Source organism: Peromyscus leucopus, unplaced genomic scaffold (genome assembly GCF_004664715.2).
Source record: "Peromyscus leucopus breed LL Stock unplaced genomic scaffold, UCI_PerLeu_2.1 scaffold_1055, whole genome shotgun sequence".
NCBI lineage: Eukaryota > Metazoa > Chordata > Mammalia > Rodentia > Cricetidae > Peromyscus > Peromyscus leucopus.
The window spans coordinates 135,086-150,160 of record NW_023504177.1 but is presented as its reverse complement, the minus strand read 5'-3'; the positions used below and the strand labels follow the sequence as shown (position 1 = coordinate 150,160).

Genomic DNA, 15,075 nt, shown 5'->3' with positions numbered 1-15,075 from the left:
GCCTTCCACCATGTGAGTCCCAGAACTTGAACTCCGATCTCCAGGCCTGCTCAGCGAGCACCTTTACCAGCTCAACCATTTTCTTGGTTTATTTTCTAGTTCTGTGATAAAGACTATGGCCAAAACCAGCTTGGGGAGGAAAGCATTTATTTGGTTTATGTATGCTGAGTCACAGTTTGCTGAAGGAAGCCAGGATAGGAACTCAGGGCAGGAGCTTCAGGAAGGACCTGAAGCAGAGGCCATGGAAGAATGCTGCCTACCAGCTTGCTCAGCCTTCTTGTTTTCTTGTTCTTGTCTTCTCTTTCTCCTCCTCCTCCTCCTTCTCCTCCTCCTCCTCCTTCTTCTTTCATCTCCTCCTTCTCCGTCTCCTTGTCCTTCTTTTGTTTGTCTTTTCAAGACAAGGTTTCTCTGTGTAACAGTTCCAGCTGCCCTGGAACTCTCTTGGTAGCCCAGGCTGGCCTCTAACTCACAGAGATCTGCCTGGCTCTGCTTCCTGAGTGATGGGAATAAAGGCGTGTGCCATCACCGCCCAGCTCAGCCTGCTTTCTTATACAGCCCAGGACCACTTGCCCAGGGGTGGCACCCCCCACAGTGAGTTGGGTTCTCCTGCATCCACCATTAATCAAGAAAACGCCTTATGGACTCCAGCTTGTATCAAGTTGGCAAAAATCTAACCAGGACAGCCACCCAGCCAGCCTTATTTATTTTTGAAACACAGTCTCTTGTAGGCCAGACTGGTCTCTAAAACACTATGTAGTCAAAGACAAGCTTGAACTTTGGATTCCCCCCACCCCACCTCCTGAGTGCTGGGATTGAATCTAGTTTTCTCAGGGTAGGCAATTCAACACAGGGCTTCATGTATGGCACACTAGTACTCTACCAACTGAGCTACACTTTCCAGCCTCATTTCAAAGTTTTAACCCCCGTTCTGTATGTAAAGGTATTATCTTCAGGACTGACAACATGGTCAGTGGTAAAGGTACTTCCATCAAGTCCTAATGACCTAAGTTCAACCCCCAGGTCCCAGGTGAGAAGAAGAGAAACGACTCTTCAAGTTGTCCTCTGATCTCTACATGTACCATGACATACGCCGCCTACATACAATAAATAAAAATGTTGATGAAAACTATTTTCAGTGATGAGCAATTTCATCTTTTTTTGACCTGTGGTTTTCTTTTTTTAAAAAAAATTGATGACTGTGTGTGCATCCATATGTATGTATGTATTTTTGCAATATTGAAGATAGAACCCAGGGACTTCCACACACTAGGTAAGTACTCTAACCACTAAGCAACACCCCTAGACCCTCACTGGGGGATTCTACGAAGGGGTTCTACCACTGAGCCACACTCCCAGTCCCTCACTGGGAGATTCTAGGCAGGGGCTCTACTACTGACACACCTCCAGCCCTCACTGGGGATTCTAGGCAGGTTCTACCACTGAGCCACACCCCAGCCCCTTACTGGGGGATCTAGGCAGGGGCTCTACCACTGAGCCACACCCCAGCCCCTCACTGGGATTCTAGCAGGGCTCTACCACTGGGGGGATTCTAGCACTCTCACTGAGCCACACCCCAGCCCCTCACTGGGGATTCTAGGCAGGGGCTCTACCACTGAGCCACACCGCAGCCCCTCCCTGGGGGGTTCTAGGCAGGGGCTCTACCACTGAGCCACACCCCAGCCCCTCCCTGGGGATTCTAGGCAGGGGCTCTACCACTGAGCCACACCCCAAGCTCTATTCTTGGTTTTGCTCTTTTGAGACAGGTTCTCACTATACAGCCATCAACGTCCTTGAACTCACAATCCTCTTGCTTCTGTCTCCCCAATACTGAGGCTTACAGGTTTTGTTTGCACCATGTCCAGCTGTCCCCTGTCTCTTTGAGCCTCACTTACCTCCTCTACAAAGTGGGAGTCGGCTGGTATACAATCCTCACCTTGCTTGTTTGTGTGTTTTCTGTGCCTCTGATGCTGAGGACATGGTGAACCACACCATGGTCCCTAGGTCCCAGTGAGAAGGTGGATGATCAATGAGCCAATGAGGAGCATCCAGGAGGGAGAGTGGATGTAATTCCATCCAACAGAAGGAGGAACGAAGCCCAGAGAATTGGTTGTTTAGGTCATTCTGTACCCACTCTATTCCAGATACATTATTTTAAAATTACAGTAGAGATCGGAGGACAGCTTGCAGGAGTTTGTTCTCTCCTTCCACCATCTGGGTCCTGGGGGTCAGCATCAGGATTGGGGACAAGTGCCTTTACCCTCAGAGCCCTCTCATGGCCTTCCAGACAAGGGTGGGGGTCAATGATTAAAGCTGGCTGAGGCTGGCATGCTAGCAGGCAGTCCACGTGGATGGAGGGACACAGTGGCACGGATCGTTTCCTGGAAAGACACATGTGCAGCTGGGTATGGTGACACCCACATGACATCCCAGGAGAACCAGGAGCTGAAGGCCAGCCTGGATCTCCACGGCATATTGTAGCATGGTGATATGCATGACTGTAATCCCAGCTCTTGGAAGTGGAGGCAGGAAATTCTACAGATGAGCTCAAGGCCAGCCAGCAAGAGACCTTGTCTCAAAAAAAAAAGGTGGTTGACACCTGAGAAATAACACTGGAGGTTGTCCTCCAGTTTCCAAACACACATGAACACATATGCATGTGCAACACAAACACACATACATGCATGCACATGTGCAAACATGCACACACCAAGAGAAAAGAAGAAAAATAAGTATCAAAGTCCTAATTCTCGGCATCTCAGAAAGTGACGTTATTTACATAGGATCACTGCAGTATCCTTCACTTTTACCAGCACAGTGTACACCTGTGCCAGCAGGGTGGAATCCTGTTTCATTCTGTCAATTTGACACAGTCTAGAATCTTCTGGGAAAATTAGGTTGGACCTATGGGCATTTCTGTGAAAGATTATCTTGATTGTGTTCATTGAGGTGGGAAGACCTGCCCATTGTGGGTGGTACCATCCCCTGGGCAGGGGATACCAGACTGTTTAAGAACAGAGAGAGTGAAGTGAATACAAGCATTAATTCACTGTCGGAGTCCAGCTCCCACTTTTTGAAGGATTCTTAGGTGGAGGAGAGAGGAATTAAGAAATGACAGATAGAAAGAGAGATGGAGAGTGAAGAAAGAAACATAGGGTATCTTTGGGAGGCTTGGATCCATACCCAACAGCCTTGTCCTTTATTGAAAAGGGCTTTTTATAATATGCCAAAGGGAGAAGTAAAGACCTCACCCTTGCTAGATCAAAGCACACCGCACAGCCAAGTGCCCAGACCCTTCCAAACACCTGGTAACCATGCACATGATCAAATCATCTGGTGACACAGCCCTGCTGGGTAAAGCAAGCTCAGATCCTCTGACCCTGAGTAAGTTCTCACTAGGAAACCTCTGCGGGCTCCCACAATTCACCGCTCTCAGCTCTTGACCGTGGAAATGCTGTGATTAGCTGCTTCAAGCTTATGCGCCTTAGACCTCCCTGCAATGATGGACTATAGCCAGGCATTGTGAGCCAAATACACCTTTCTCCATGAAGTTGCCTTTGTCAGGGTAATTTCCCACAGCAACAGGAAACAGAGCTAAAACTTCATCAAAATGACAGCTGTCCTTATAGGAAGACGGTCGTGTGTAGACAAAGGTATAGGGAGATGCTGTGTGTCCATGAAGGCAGAGCTGAGGGGATGTGGCTGTAAGCCAGGGGACCCCAAAGGCTTCCAGGCAAAGGCAACGAAGAGACCTTGTGTGGTTCAGCTGTCTGAGTTGTGAGCTCAGACCTCTGTGCCCTCCAGGACAGCACAACGTTTCATCTCTGTCGTTTTAGGGTCCTGCTTGTGCCTTGTCACAACGGCTTTAGAAAAGGAACAGTGGGTAGACCCGAATCGAAGGGAAAGAGTTCCTGCCTACACCTCGGCCAGGGACACAGTTAATATTGCTGGCAATAAGTTACCTGGGTGACACATCTAACCCCCTCAGGAGGGCATGACGGTAAGTGATGTAGAAACAGAGAGACAGGGGGAAAAACAGAGACGGAGACAGAGGCATGGAGAGGGAGAGAAAAAGATCAGCGCAGAGACAGAGATAGTGATAGACAAAGTCAGTGAGAGACAGAAAGAGAGGGAGCGGAGAGACACAGGAGAAACAGAGACGTAGAGACAGAAAGATGCAAAGAGAGACATGGGAGAGAGAGAGACAGACAGACAAAAGAGAGAACGGAGAGAGAGAGAAGAGAGAGAGAGAGAGAGAGAGAGAGAGACAGACAGACAGACAGACAGGACAGAGACAGACAGGACAGACAGACAGACACACACACACAGAGAGAGAGAAGAGAGAGAGAGAGAAGAGAGAGAGAGAGAGAGAGAGAGAGAGAGAGAGAGAGACAAAGAAACAAAACAGTGTCAGGAGAGACTGCAACAGGGAGCCGAGATGCACAGAAAGGAGGGGCCGACGTGTTTGCCCGGGAGACTGTTCATTTTCTGCATCGTACCCCGAAGCGGCACCCACAAGGGAGCTTCCTCTTTCTGTGGGTCAAGAATCCGGGCGGACAGATGCGAGCTTCCCAGAGTTCGCTCGGATGTGGGCTGCCTTGGGTCCTGCTCCAAGCTCATTCAGATTGGGTGTACCCAATTCCGTGTGGCCCTAGGCCTGAGGTTTTGTTTCCTGGTACCTTGCTGGCTATGGGATGGGACTGCTCTCAGTTTTAGAGACCATCTGTATTCCTTGCTATGTGGTACGGTATGTGCACCTCCAAGGTCAACAGCAAAGAGGCTCCCATGGGTGGCATCACCCTCCGGCCTCAGGAGGAGCCTAGGTCCTTTTGGGACTTCATCTGATGGGGCCAGGCCTACTGACAGCCACCTGTCTCCCTGGGCTTCAGGGAAGCTGGTTAGTGTCACCTGCCAGGTCCCCCTACCACTGCACCTGGGAAATCATCAGATGGAATAAATGAATTTAAAGAAAGATCCGTGTGTGTTGTGTGTGTGTGTGTGTGTGTGTGTGTGTGTGTGTGTGTGTCTCGCTCAGCTTACGTTTACGTCCTGCAGGGGAAGCAGCAGAGGACAGGGGTGGGTTGTAGGTGGGGGTGAGAGCATTTAGCATTCACAGGGAGGCCTGGAGGAAGGTAGGGCTGCTCCAGGCAGAGAACTGCCCATCAAACCGACGGGAGGGAGAGCTGGGCTGTACAGGAATGGATAGAGTCAGGGGAGACAGCCAATGTGAGGTGCCTGTCCCTGGAAGCTTACATGACAGTGACCCAGGAGAGCAGCTGGGGCTGTGGGACTGGAGCTAGCAATCTGGACAGAGAGTCGGTCTCTCTCCCTCTCTCTGTCTCTTCTATCTCCTCCTGATCTGTCTCTTTCCTTATTTCCCCATCTTCCTGGGTCTGTCTGTCTGTCTGTCTGTCTGTCTGTCTCTCCTTCTCTCTCTCTCCCCTCTCCACCTGTTTCTTCCCAGCTTTCTCTTTATCTCTCCATCTCTCTGTGTCTCTATCTGCCTCTCTCTCTTTCCATATCTGTCTCTCTCCTTGTCTTTGAATCTTTGTGTCTCTGCATCCCCTCACCTCTCCCCTCTCTCTCCTCATCTCTGCCCACTTCTCCTCCCCACATCCCCTCCTCTTTTTCTCCCTGATTTTGCTTCTCTTCCACACAGTGAGGGGTGGGAGCCCAGGGTGGCTGCTGAGTATTTGCCCAGCCAGTTCCCTGCCTGGCACCGTGTGGGCGGTAGCAGATAAGGCTCGGGGAGGCTGGGGGCGCTGCCCAGTCGCATTCCAGAGCCAGCCGGGAAGAGGCACAGCTCTCTCATTGGGGGCTTGGCAAGTTACTCTTCTTGCAGCCTTTGCTTCACCAGAGAGGAGTAGGAGTGTGCCCAGGTCTGGATCATCATGGTCTCTGTTTTCCTGTTTGCACCCGCATCACAACAGGTAAGCTCCAACGAAATAAGTAACATGGAGCCAGACTGACATCACTCAACCTATAACACATCACCTTACCTATAACACATGTCACCCAACCTATACAACAATGCCCTCGAGGCAACTTGATGCATAGAAACGATCTAATGAGTAACTAATCCAGGACATGGGAAGGAGGGACAACACTTCCTTCTACCAAGGGACCAAGGATTGCTCTAGAAATCTTCCATCTCTGCAAGGAGCTTGATTCACTCCTTCCCTCCCCGTGTACTTATTTAGTGACTTGTTTAAGAAGAATAGAAGTTAGGCCGCCATGGTTGAGGCTGTGTATGAACCCAGTGTTCAGAGGTTGAAGTAGGAGGATGGAATTGGAGACCAACCTGGGCTACCTGGGGAAAACCTTGTCTGAAACGCAAAACAGAACAAAACCAAAACAAAATTCAGGCGAGATGGCATGTGCCTGTAATCTCAGTTCAGGAGGTAGATGCTGAGGATGAGGAATTCAAGGCGAGCCTCGATTCCATGAGACTTTGCCATCAAACAAAACCAAACAAAGAGTACAGGCTGGGCCTCATGGGGAAGGTGTGGTTCAAAATTCAAGGTCAGTCTGGGCAAATTAGAGATTCTGTCTCAAAATGAAAAGAGTCTGCAGAGATGGCTTAGTGGTTAAGAACCCTTGCTGCTCTTGCAGAAGATGGGGCTTAAATAGAGATAAAAAGACAAGAAAGAGAGAGACAGAGAAGAGGAAGGGAAGGGGAAACAGAGACAAAAAAATGGGTGGTAAGGAGAGAAACATAGATAGAGAGACAAACTGGAACCAGAGACAAAGAGACAGAGAAAGAATAGAGCACAATCACCTGTCACTCCAATCTCAGGGGATCCAGCGCCCTCTCCTGGCCCCCTTGGGCAACCACACCCACATGCTCATACACGGAGAGCCATGTATACACAAAAAAGTAAATACTGTTTTAAAGAGAGATACGACTCAATGGTGGAGTTTTAGCTCAGAATCACCAGCAAAGGACTGGAGATGTGCCTCAGCAGTGGGGTTCTGGTCTGGGCTCGAGGTTTAAAAGAGAGGAGTTTGGGGCAGTGAGATGGATCAACAGATAGGCACTTGCAGCCAAGCCTGATGATCCGAGGTCAACCTCAGAGACTCCCATGGATGAAAGAGAAAACTGACTAGTGTAAGTTGTCCTCTTACCTCCACACCATGCTGGGGCACACTGCCCATATAGTTGAGCACACTTGCATACACACACAGACACAGACACACAGACACACACACACACACTATACATACATACATAAATGTAAAAAAAATGAAAAAGAATGAAAGAAAAGTAAGTAAAGAAAATAGTGGTACACACCTGTAGTCCTAGCACTTGGAGACTGAGGAGAGTGAGGCAGGAGGATCACTGTTGGAATACCTGGTCTACTTAGGAAGGGGAGCACCAGTTGGACTTACACACACTTTTGCTTCACTCCTCACCAATATTCTCATAAAAGCCAGGGAGAATCTCTACATCAGAGAGGGCTTTGCTCTGTTTAGTTATGTGTCTTTGTCAAAATTTGTCAAGCATATATGTATGTCAAACATGTACTTAAATTTTGCTGAGGACAAGAAGCTTAGGCACTTGCTATGATGTACATGCCTAAGGTTTGTAGTGAAATGATATTTGTAAGTCGCTTTGAAATGAAGCCTTTTAAAAAAGATGCACGAGAAAGCTATACTTTTAATGTAATTTCTCTGTGAATTGCTGACTTAGTCACTTTTCTATTGCTCTAATAAGACACCATAATCAAAGCAACTTATGGAAGAAAGCATTTACTTGAGGCTTACGGTTTCAGAGAGTTGGAGTCCATGGCCATCACAGAGGGGAGCATGGCAGCGGGCAGGCATGGTGCTGGAGCAGTAGCTGAGAGATTACATCCTGATTCATACTGGGAATGGCGCAGGCTTTGAGACTTTGAAGCCCACTCCCAGTGACATACCTCCTTCAACAAGGTCACATCTCCCGATCCTTCCCAAACAGTTCCACCAACTGAGGACCAAGTATTCAAATATATAAGAGTATTGAGTCCATTCTGATTCAGACCACCACAATTTCAAATTGGTCTAAAATAAGGTTTTAAGTAAAAAAAAAAAAATATGGTGGATGGTAAATAGATGAATGGATGATGGATAGATATAAATGGATGATAATGGGATGGATGAATAAATGGATAACAGATGGGTAAATAATGACTAGATGATGGGTTTAGGGTGGACGGATGGATAATAGATGGATGTCAATAGATGATAGAGGGATGAAGGCTGATGGAGGAATGGATGAATGATGAATGCAAGAATAGCCATCACAAATAGACATATGAATGATGGATCGATGGATAACAGATGGATGGGTGGATAATGAATGAATGGATAATGGATGGATGTCAATAGATGATAAGAGGATGGTGAATGGATAAATGAATGATGAATGGATGATGTCAGTAGTTGACAGAGGGATGAATGAAGAAGATGACGGATGGATGATGAATGCAAGAATAGCCATCACAAATGGATAGGTAACAGATAGATGACAGACAGATGGATGAATGGATGACACATGATGGATGGATTGATGGATGGGTGATGTATAGGTGTCAGTGGGTGACAAAGAGATATGTGAATGATAGATGGTGATAGATGGATAATGAACATTGGGTAGAAGAATAACTGGATGATGGTAGATGGATAGGTTATGCATAGATGATGATGGACAGATGAAAATCATGGAAAAAATATTTGATTTTGGGCTCTAGGATACCAGCATCCATCCTTTCAGTTTTCTATTTGTTTAAAGATTTTCACAGAACCGTGGAAAACAGAAAAGAGAAAGCCGAATCCTGGCTTCTGCACGAGGCATTCCACCATTCCCTGTTTCTCTTAGACTAGAACACTTAAGAGTGTCCATATTAATCCTTCCATCACCTCCCAGAGCTCGCCTTCTACCTTTCCTTCCTTCCACTCATTTTTTTTTTTAGATTTATTCATATGTATGAGTATTTTGTTTGCATGTATGTATGTACACTACATGTGTGCCTGGTGCCTGTGGAGGTCAGAAGAAGGCATTTGAATCCCCTGGAACTGCAGTGATAGGTGGTTGTGAGTTGCCATGTGGGTACTGGGAACCCAACTCGGGTCTGTTGCAAAATCAACAAGTGCTCTTAACCACTGATCCATCTCTTCATCCCTCACCCTGTTCTTCCGCACGGGTTCCTCTGTAGCCAAGTTGGTCTCTTTGCTCCTTGACCATGCCATCCACATCTGTACCTCTGAACCTTTGTACAGCTGTGCTTTCCCTCTGGGACACATGCCAGTGATTGCTGTGACTCCGTCCTTCAAGCCTGCTTCTATGGGTCTGTGCTTCATACTCTCCATGTCCTGTATATCGTCTTTTAATAAGATGGTTTTTACATTCATTTATTGCGTGTGTGTGTGTGTGTGTGTGTGTGTGTGTGTGTGTGTGTGTGTGTATGTGCTGCATGCTCGCACATCATGGTTAGTGTGTAGAGGTCAGAGGACAACTTGTAGGAGGACAACTTGCAGAATCAGTTTCCTCCTCCCATCATTTTGGGTCTCAGGGGTTGAACTCAGGTCCTCAGGCTCAGCTGCAAATGCCTTTACTGAGCCACCTCCCTGGCCCCTAAGATGCTTTCCGATCACTCAACTGTTTCATCTTCCTGTCCGTGTCCTCCCACTAGAATGGAAGCCACACATTGAGAAAGGATTGTGTTTTATCAACCGAAGAATGAAGAGCAGCCAGGACCAGGCTGCACAGTGTAGGGCTCCATGAGATAGTCCAGCATGAAGGAAGAAGGTTAGAATGAATCCCGAAGAAGGGCTAAGAACATGGGTTATGGAGTCACCGTGCCTGGGGCCATATCTGGCTTTGCCACTTGTTGCCATGTGGCCTTGGCTAGGTCACACGCGTGCTTCGACCACCTCCACCCCCCTAAATGCTGGGATTGCAGCTATGTACCACCACACCCACCTCAGATCATATCTGGTTCTCCGGTTCCTCAGGAAAATGGGAGATGACTGGCACCTTCACAACTGTTAACAGGAATTTGGGGGAAACACCTAGTGCTTTCTCAGAAAGGGAGTTGTAGACTTCCCACGTGGAGCAGTAATTCTGTGCCTAGAAATCTGCCCTCGAGAAATGAAAACAGTGCATACCGTGCTGGTCTGCTAAACTGCATGCAGCAGTCCCTGAGGGCGGTCATCAAGGCATTCTGTCTCAGCACACTTTTCTTCTCAATCCAGGGTTCACGGCCTTCTTGCTTCTTCCGATAGAATATCCTCCTGGGATCTGGTGTATGAGCATCCTGTTCTGAACCCAAGCGGGGCAAATCCTGACTCACCCAAACCCCACCTCCACAGACAGCCTCACTCATGGGTTGCACGAACTCACATTTATTCACAGAGACACAGGAACGGGGGGCAGACCTTTCTCACCGGGAACTCCCAGGGTCTGGCAGTTCCAAAGAGGTGATGGCGTCCAGTGTTTGTCATGGGGGACGGGCAGGCTGGGGCCAACCCACCAGTTCCTATCCCTCTGGCCAAGCGCCCTCCGCCTTGTCCTGCCTTTACTTAAGACACGTGTTGGGGTGAGTGTTTCCTAACCAGCATCAGGGGGTCTAGGGTAGGTAAAAGGAAGGTGAGTGACCCGGGGTTCAGGGGTAGGCAGAGGAGGTATCTCTCTTTCAGCTTCCCTCTTCCTTACTGCAAACCGGGAGCTCAACTGGAGGGGTGGAGGGTGGATGTGGGGGTCAGGAGGCCAAGCCCCCCAACCCGCGTAGGTGGGCCTTGTTGTCCACATCCTCATCCTCCATCTCAAAGGCTGAGTGGTCTTGGCTGTCAAAACAGGAGGCGCTGAGAAAGACAGGGGGGGGCCGCGGGGACTGAGGTGGGGTGCCAGGGAGGGCGGCTCTTCCTTGATGTGTGCGATGGACAGAGGGAGCCCTTCGCCTCCTGCTTAAGCGGCGGAGTTTGGGGCGACTGTGCGGCCTGGGACTGGAGAGCCTGCAGCGTGCGGCCCTCTCCAGCTCCGCCCGTTCCAGCTCGGCGCGGTGGCAGCGCTGGTGGCGAAGGAGGCTGTAGGCGCGGGAGAAGCGGCGTGGGCATCGAGGGCACGGGTGCGGCGCGGGACCCCCCGCGTGGACTTGCGCGTGGGCGGCCAGGTCCGCCAGCCGCTTGAACTCCCGCTGGCAGCGCACGCACTGGAAAGGGCGTGCCCCAGAGTGGGTGACCCCGTGTTGGCGCAGGTGTGCCCGGCGTCGGAAACCTTTGCCACACTCGGGACACCAAAAAGCGTGGCTCCCGCCGGGGGCCGGGCTGGGGTGGCATCTCTCCATTCTGCCCGCCTTCAGCCCTTCCGAGGCGCCCCCACATTCTGCCCCTTCGCCCCCCTCAGGCCCTTTCCTGAGTTCCGTCCCCCTGAGGACCTGTCGTCCTTCTTGCCGGCCCCGGGCAGGGGGGCCAGCAGGCTGAGAGGGCCGTGGACGCGGCGATGCTGGCGGAGGTAGGAGGCCAGGCGGAAGGCCAGGCCGCAGTCTGGACACACAAAAGGCCGATCGTGGAGTGGACTAGCCGGTGACGCGACAGGGACCAGGGCCTGGCGAAAGCCTTGAGGCAAATGGAACACTGTGTCGCTTGGGGCGGGTGGGGGTCCCCCTTCGCCCTCCTGTTCGCCCTCGGGCGCAGACACGGGTGCGCTTTGAGCTCCCCCTTGGTGGCGAAGGCTTCGCGACAGCGGAGACACAGCAGCGTCCAGTCGGCCTGGAGGAGGACCTGTTTCTCCTCCTGTCGCCCCGCGGCCAGGGCCCAACTCTGCCCTTAGCTCCGCTGCCCGGCCTCGGCCTCCTCGGCCTCCAATTCCCGAGGATCGGTACTCGTGGGTTAGCCACAGGGGCCGGGTCCCGACGGGCCACGTCTCAGGCCACACTGCTGCCGCCTCCTCTGCGACCCCGGCCGCCACCGCCGTGGAGGCTGCTCCACGCCCTCGTCCTGTGGCTCCTCCTTCACGGCCCTCTGCGTGGACAGATCCACCTCGCCACCTGCGTGCTCCTGGGCCAGGTGGCGCCTGAGCTGGGCCGGCTCCGGGAAGGTGCGTGGACAGGCAGCGCAGCGCAGCGGGGCTGGGGCCCGTGGCCACGGAGGTGGCGGGAGAGGTGGGCAGGCCTCCGGAAGCTTTGGGGCACAGGGGCAGGCGTGGGGCCGAGGCCCGAGTGGCTCAGCCGGTGTCGAGACAGTAGTAAGGGAAGCGGAAGAGGCGACCACAGGTAGGGCAGGCAGGGTGCCCTAGGGGCTCCAGCACCCCCTCTGCCACGACCACGCCTCGGCCACGCCACGGCCCGGCCTCGGCCTCGGCCACGGTGAGGTGGGCTGCCCTGGGCAGGTGGAGGGGGCTGTGGATCCATGCCTGTGGGGAAAAAGGGGGGAGGCAGGGGTGGGGAGAAGAGATGAAGGATGTGGGTGTGGTGGAGAGAAGAGGAGAGAGAGAGGAGGGTAGATCCTCAGTCCAGAAGAGGAGACAGGGGAGAGGCAGGGGAGGCAGGGGGTGAGGAGGCAGAGACAGAGCAGAGGCAGAAGGGCAGAGACGGTAAAGGAGAGGAGAGAGTTGTGGAGAAGTGGGAAAGGGCGACAAGGTCCGCAGAAACGGAAGGAGAGAGATGGAGAGAGAAACATAGAGATGAGAGGTGGACGGAGAGGAAGACAGAACAATACACAGGAGACACAGGGAGACAAAGTCAGCCAACTGATTTTGCTCTAGGGCCCAAGGGGATTGAACATTCTCAGTGGGGGTTGGGAACCAGTCCACCCTGGAGGCCTAAGTGGGGTGGGATTCAGTCAAGAGGCCGGAAATAGGAACGTAGGTACCCAAAAGTCAGGGGCTGGCAGGGACCAAGGCGCAGCAGAGCTTAAGCTCCTGGGTCTGCGCGGGGGAAGGTTGGAGGCTGGACTCCTGGTCTGAGGGAGGAGGCTGAGGCTGACTCCTGGGTCTGAGGAGGAGACTGGGGGTCTGGACTCGTGGGCTTGAAGGAGCGCTGAGTCCTGGATCCCTGGGTCTCAGGCAGGAAGACTGAAGGCTAGGACTCCTGGGTCTCAGACAGAACAGGATAGACGAACTAGACTCTTGCAGGTAGGCGAGTCTGGGTGAAGGCAGAAGCTGGTAGGGGCCCTGACTCACAAGACAAGGGAGGAGGGGCTGGGAGCTGGGCTGCAGAAAATCCCCAGGGAGGAGATGGCTGTGGCCAGACCCCTGGCCGGGGTGGTGTCGCGGGGAGGGCGTGGAGCCTGCAGGCTGTCGGGGCCCTAGGTCCAAGAGGGGCTAGCTGTTCCGGGTAGGTATGATCTGCAGAACTGGGCCGGCGGGTCGAGGCCTCGCGGATTGCTCCGCGCAGGGCCCGGGGCTCGCCCCAGTCTCGGGGCGCCGGTCTTACCTCCGCCTCCTGCGCTCCTTTCTTCCTTCCCTGCTGCCGGGCGATCGCGGACAGTGTGGTGGCGGGGAGGGAGGGGGCTGAGCGTGGTGGGGGGTGAGGAGGAGGCTGGGCTCGGTGTTACAGCCTAAGCCTTCCCCCCGGAAACCCGGTGTTTGGTCGGAGGCTAGAAGAGGAAAGACTGGCTGAGAAGCCGGAAGCGGAGGGCCAGGGACCTTGGGGGGCCGAGAAGGAGGGCAGTTCGGCTTCTGAATCCTGGGAGGGGAAGGGTTGATGGCCTGTCTTTTGGACCCTCGGAGGGAAGAGGGGGCTGCAAGCCTGGGACTCTGGGTCCAGCTCACACTCCTCCTCCATTTCCCAACAAGATAACACGTATTCATTCATCCTTTCAACAAACAGGCATTTATCAAGCCCTGCCGGTGCCAGGCACTGTGCTGGGCTGCCAGGTCTGAAGGAGGGTTGGAGGAGGCAAAGATGGAGATGAACGGAACAGCGAGTGATACAAGCTTGAGAGTGTTCCCGCACTCCCTGATAGAGCCTGACTCCCGCTTTCCCTTGGTTGCCTGGGCAACCAATTCTCTCTGCTCGGAGCCTCAGTTTCCCCCTTTATGGTAAGCCCCTGGAGCGCAACCGGGCCAGTTTCATCAGAACACCTACTGTGGGCTGGCTCTGTCCTTGGTGCTGGATCGATGGAGTCAAAATTCATAGTCTGATGCAAGGGGACAGGTCGGAATCAGTCAGCGAGGGTGTCATGAGGGAAGCGCTCTGATTCGGGAGAGTGCTGAGGGTTGCAGGGGACGGAGGAGACCGTGAGCTGTTCCTCCATGGGAGTGAATGTCATTCCTTTAGTCTTTCTTGGCAATCATGTTTCATTGAACCTGAAGGTTCAATGCTTCAGCCTGGTAGGTGGGACCAACGTAGCTACATCTCTCAAAGTTTATGTGACAGAGAAAAGGACTCGTTACATTGCTTTTTGTGGGTGTGTGTGTGTGTGTTAAATTCATGCCAAACATTGTTGGCAAGGGTGTGGGCAAACAGTTCCTTCTGTACATGTCTGAGGTGAGTAGAAGTTTGGAGAGCTTTAGCAACCTAGCAATTCCAGGAATTTACCCTTCAGAGACCAGAAACATGCAATATTATTTGGTGCCAGGTTCCTTGCTACATTTTCTGGCTTTGTTTTTGCTATGGAGGCATTTGAGGCTGGCAAGATGGCTCAGTGTAAAGGCATCTGCCTTGCGGCTGTCGACCTGAGTTGGATGCCGAGGACCCTCTAAGTGAAAGAGAGCTGATTCCTGTGGGTTGGCCTCTGACTTCCACACTTATGCACCTGTACACACACACACACACACACACACACACACACACACACAAATGTGTGGGGCTGAAGAGATGGCTCAGTGGTTAAGAGTGTTTGCCGCTGCTCCAGAGGACCAGAGTTTGGCCTCCCAGCACCCAAGTCAAGGGCTGGGCTGTACAGTCCCTGTAATTTCATCTTCAACACCCCCTTCTGTCTTCTCAGAACATGCACAGGTACACATACACTTACAAATAAATACAATAAAATGTAGCTGTTTTTATTACATTTATTATTTATGTGTGGGGTGCACACATACCGTGGTGTATGTGTGGAGGTCAGAGGGACTTTCAGGGGTCAGTTCTCTCCTATGAT

At 52.0% G+C, this 15,075-nt stretch overlaps 1 pseudogene; it reads right to left on the bottom strand.

Moving 5' to 3' along the window:
* Positions 1-10,364: 10,364 nt before the first annotated feature.
* LOC114684793 lies at positions 10,365-12,469 on the bottom strand (annotated as a pseudogene).
* Positions 12,470-15,075: the final 2,606 nt, after the last annotated feature.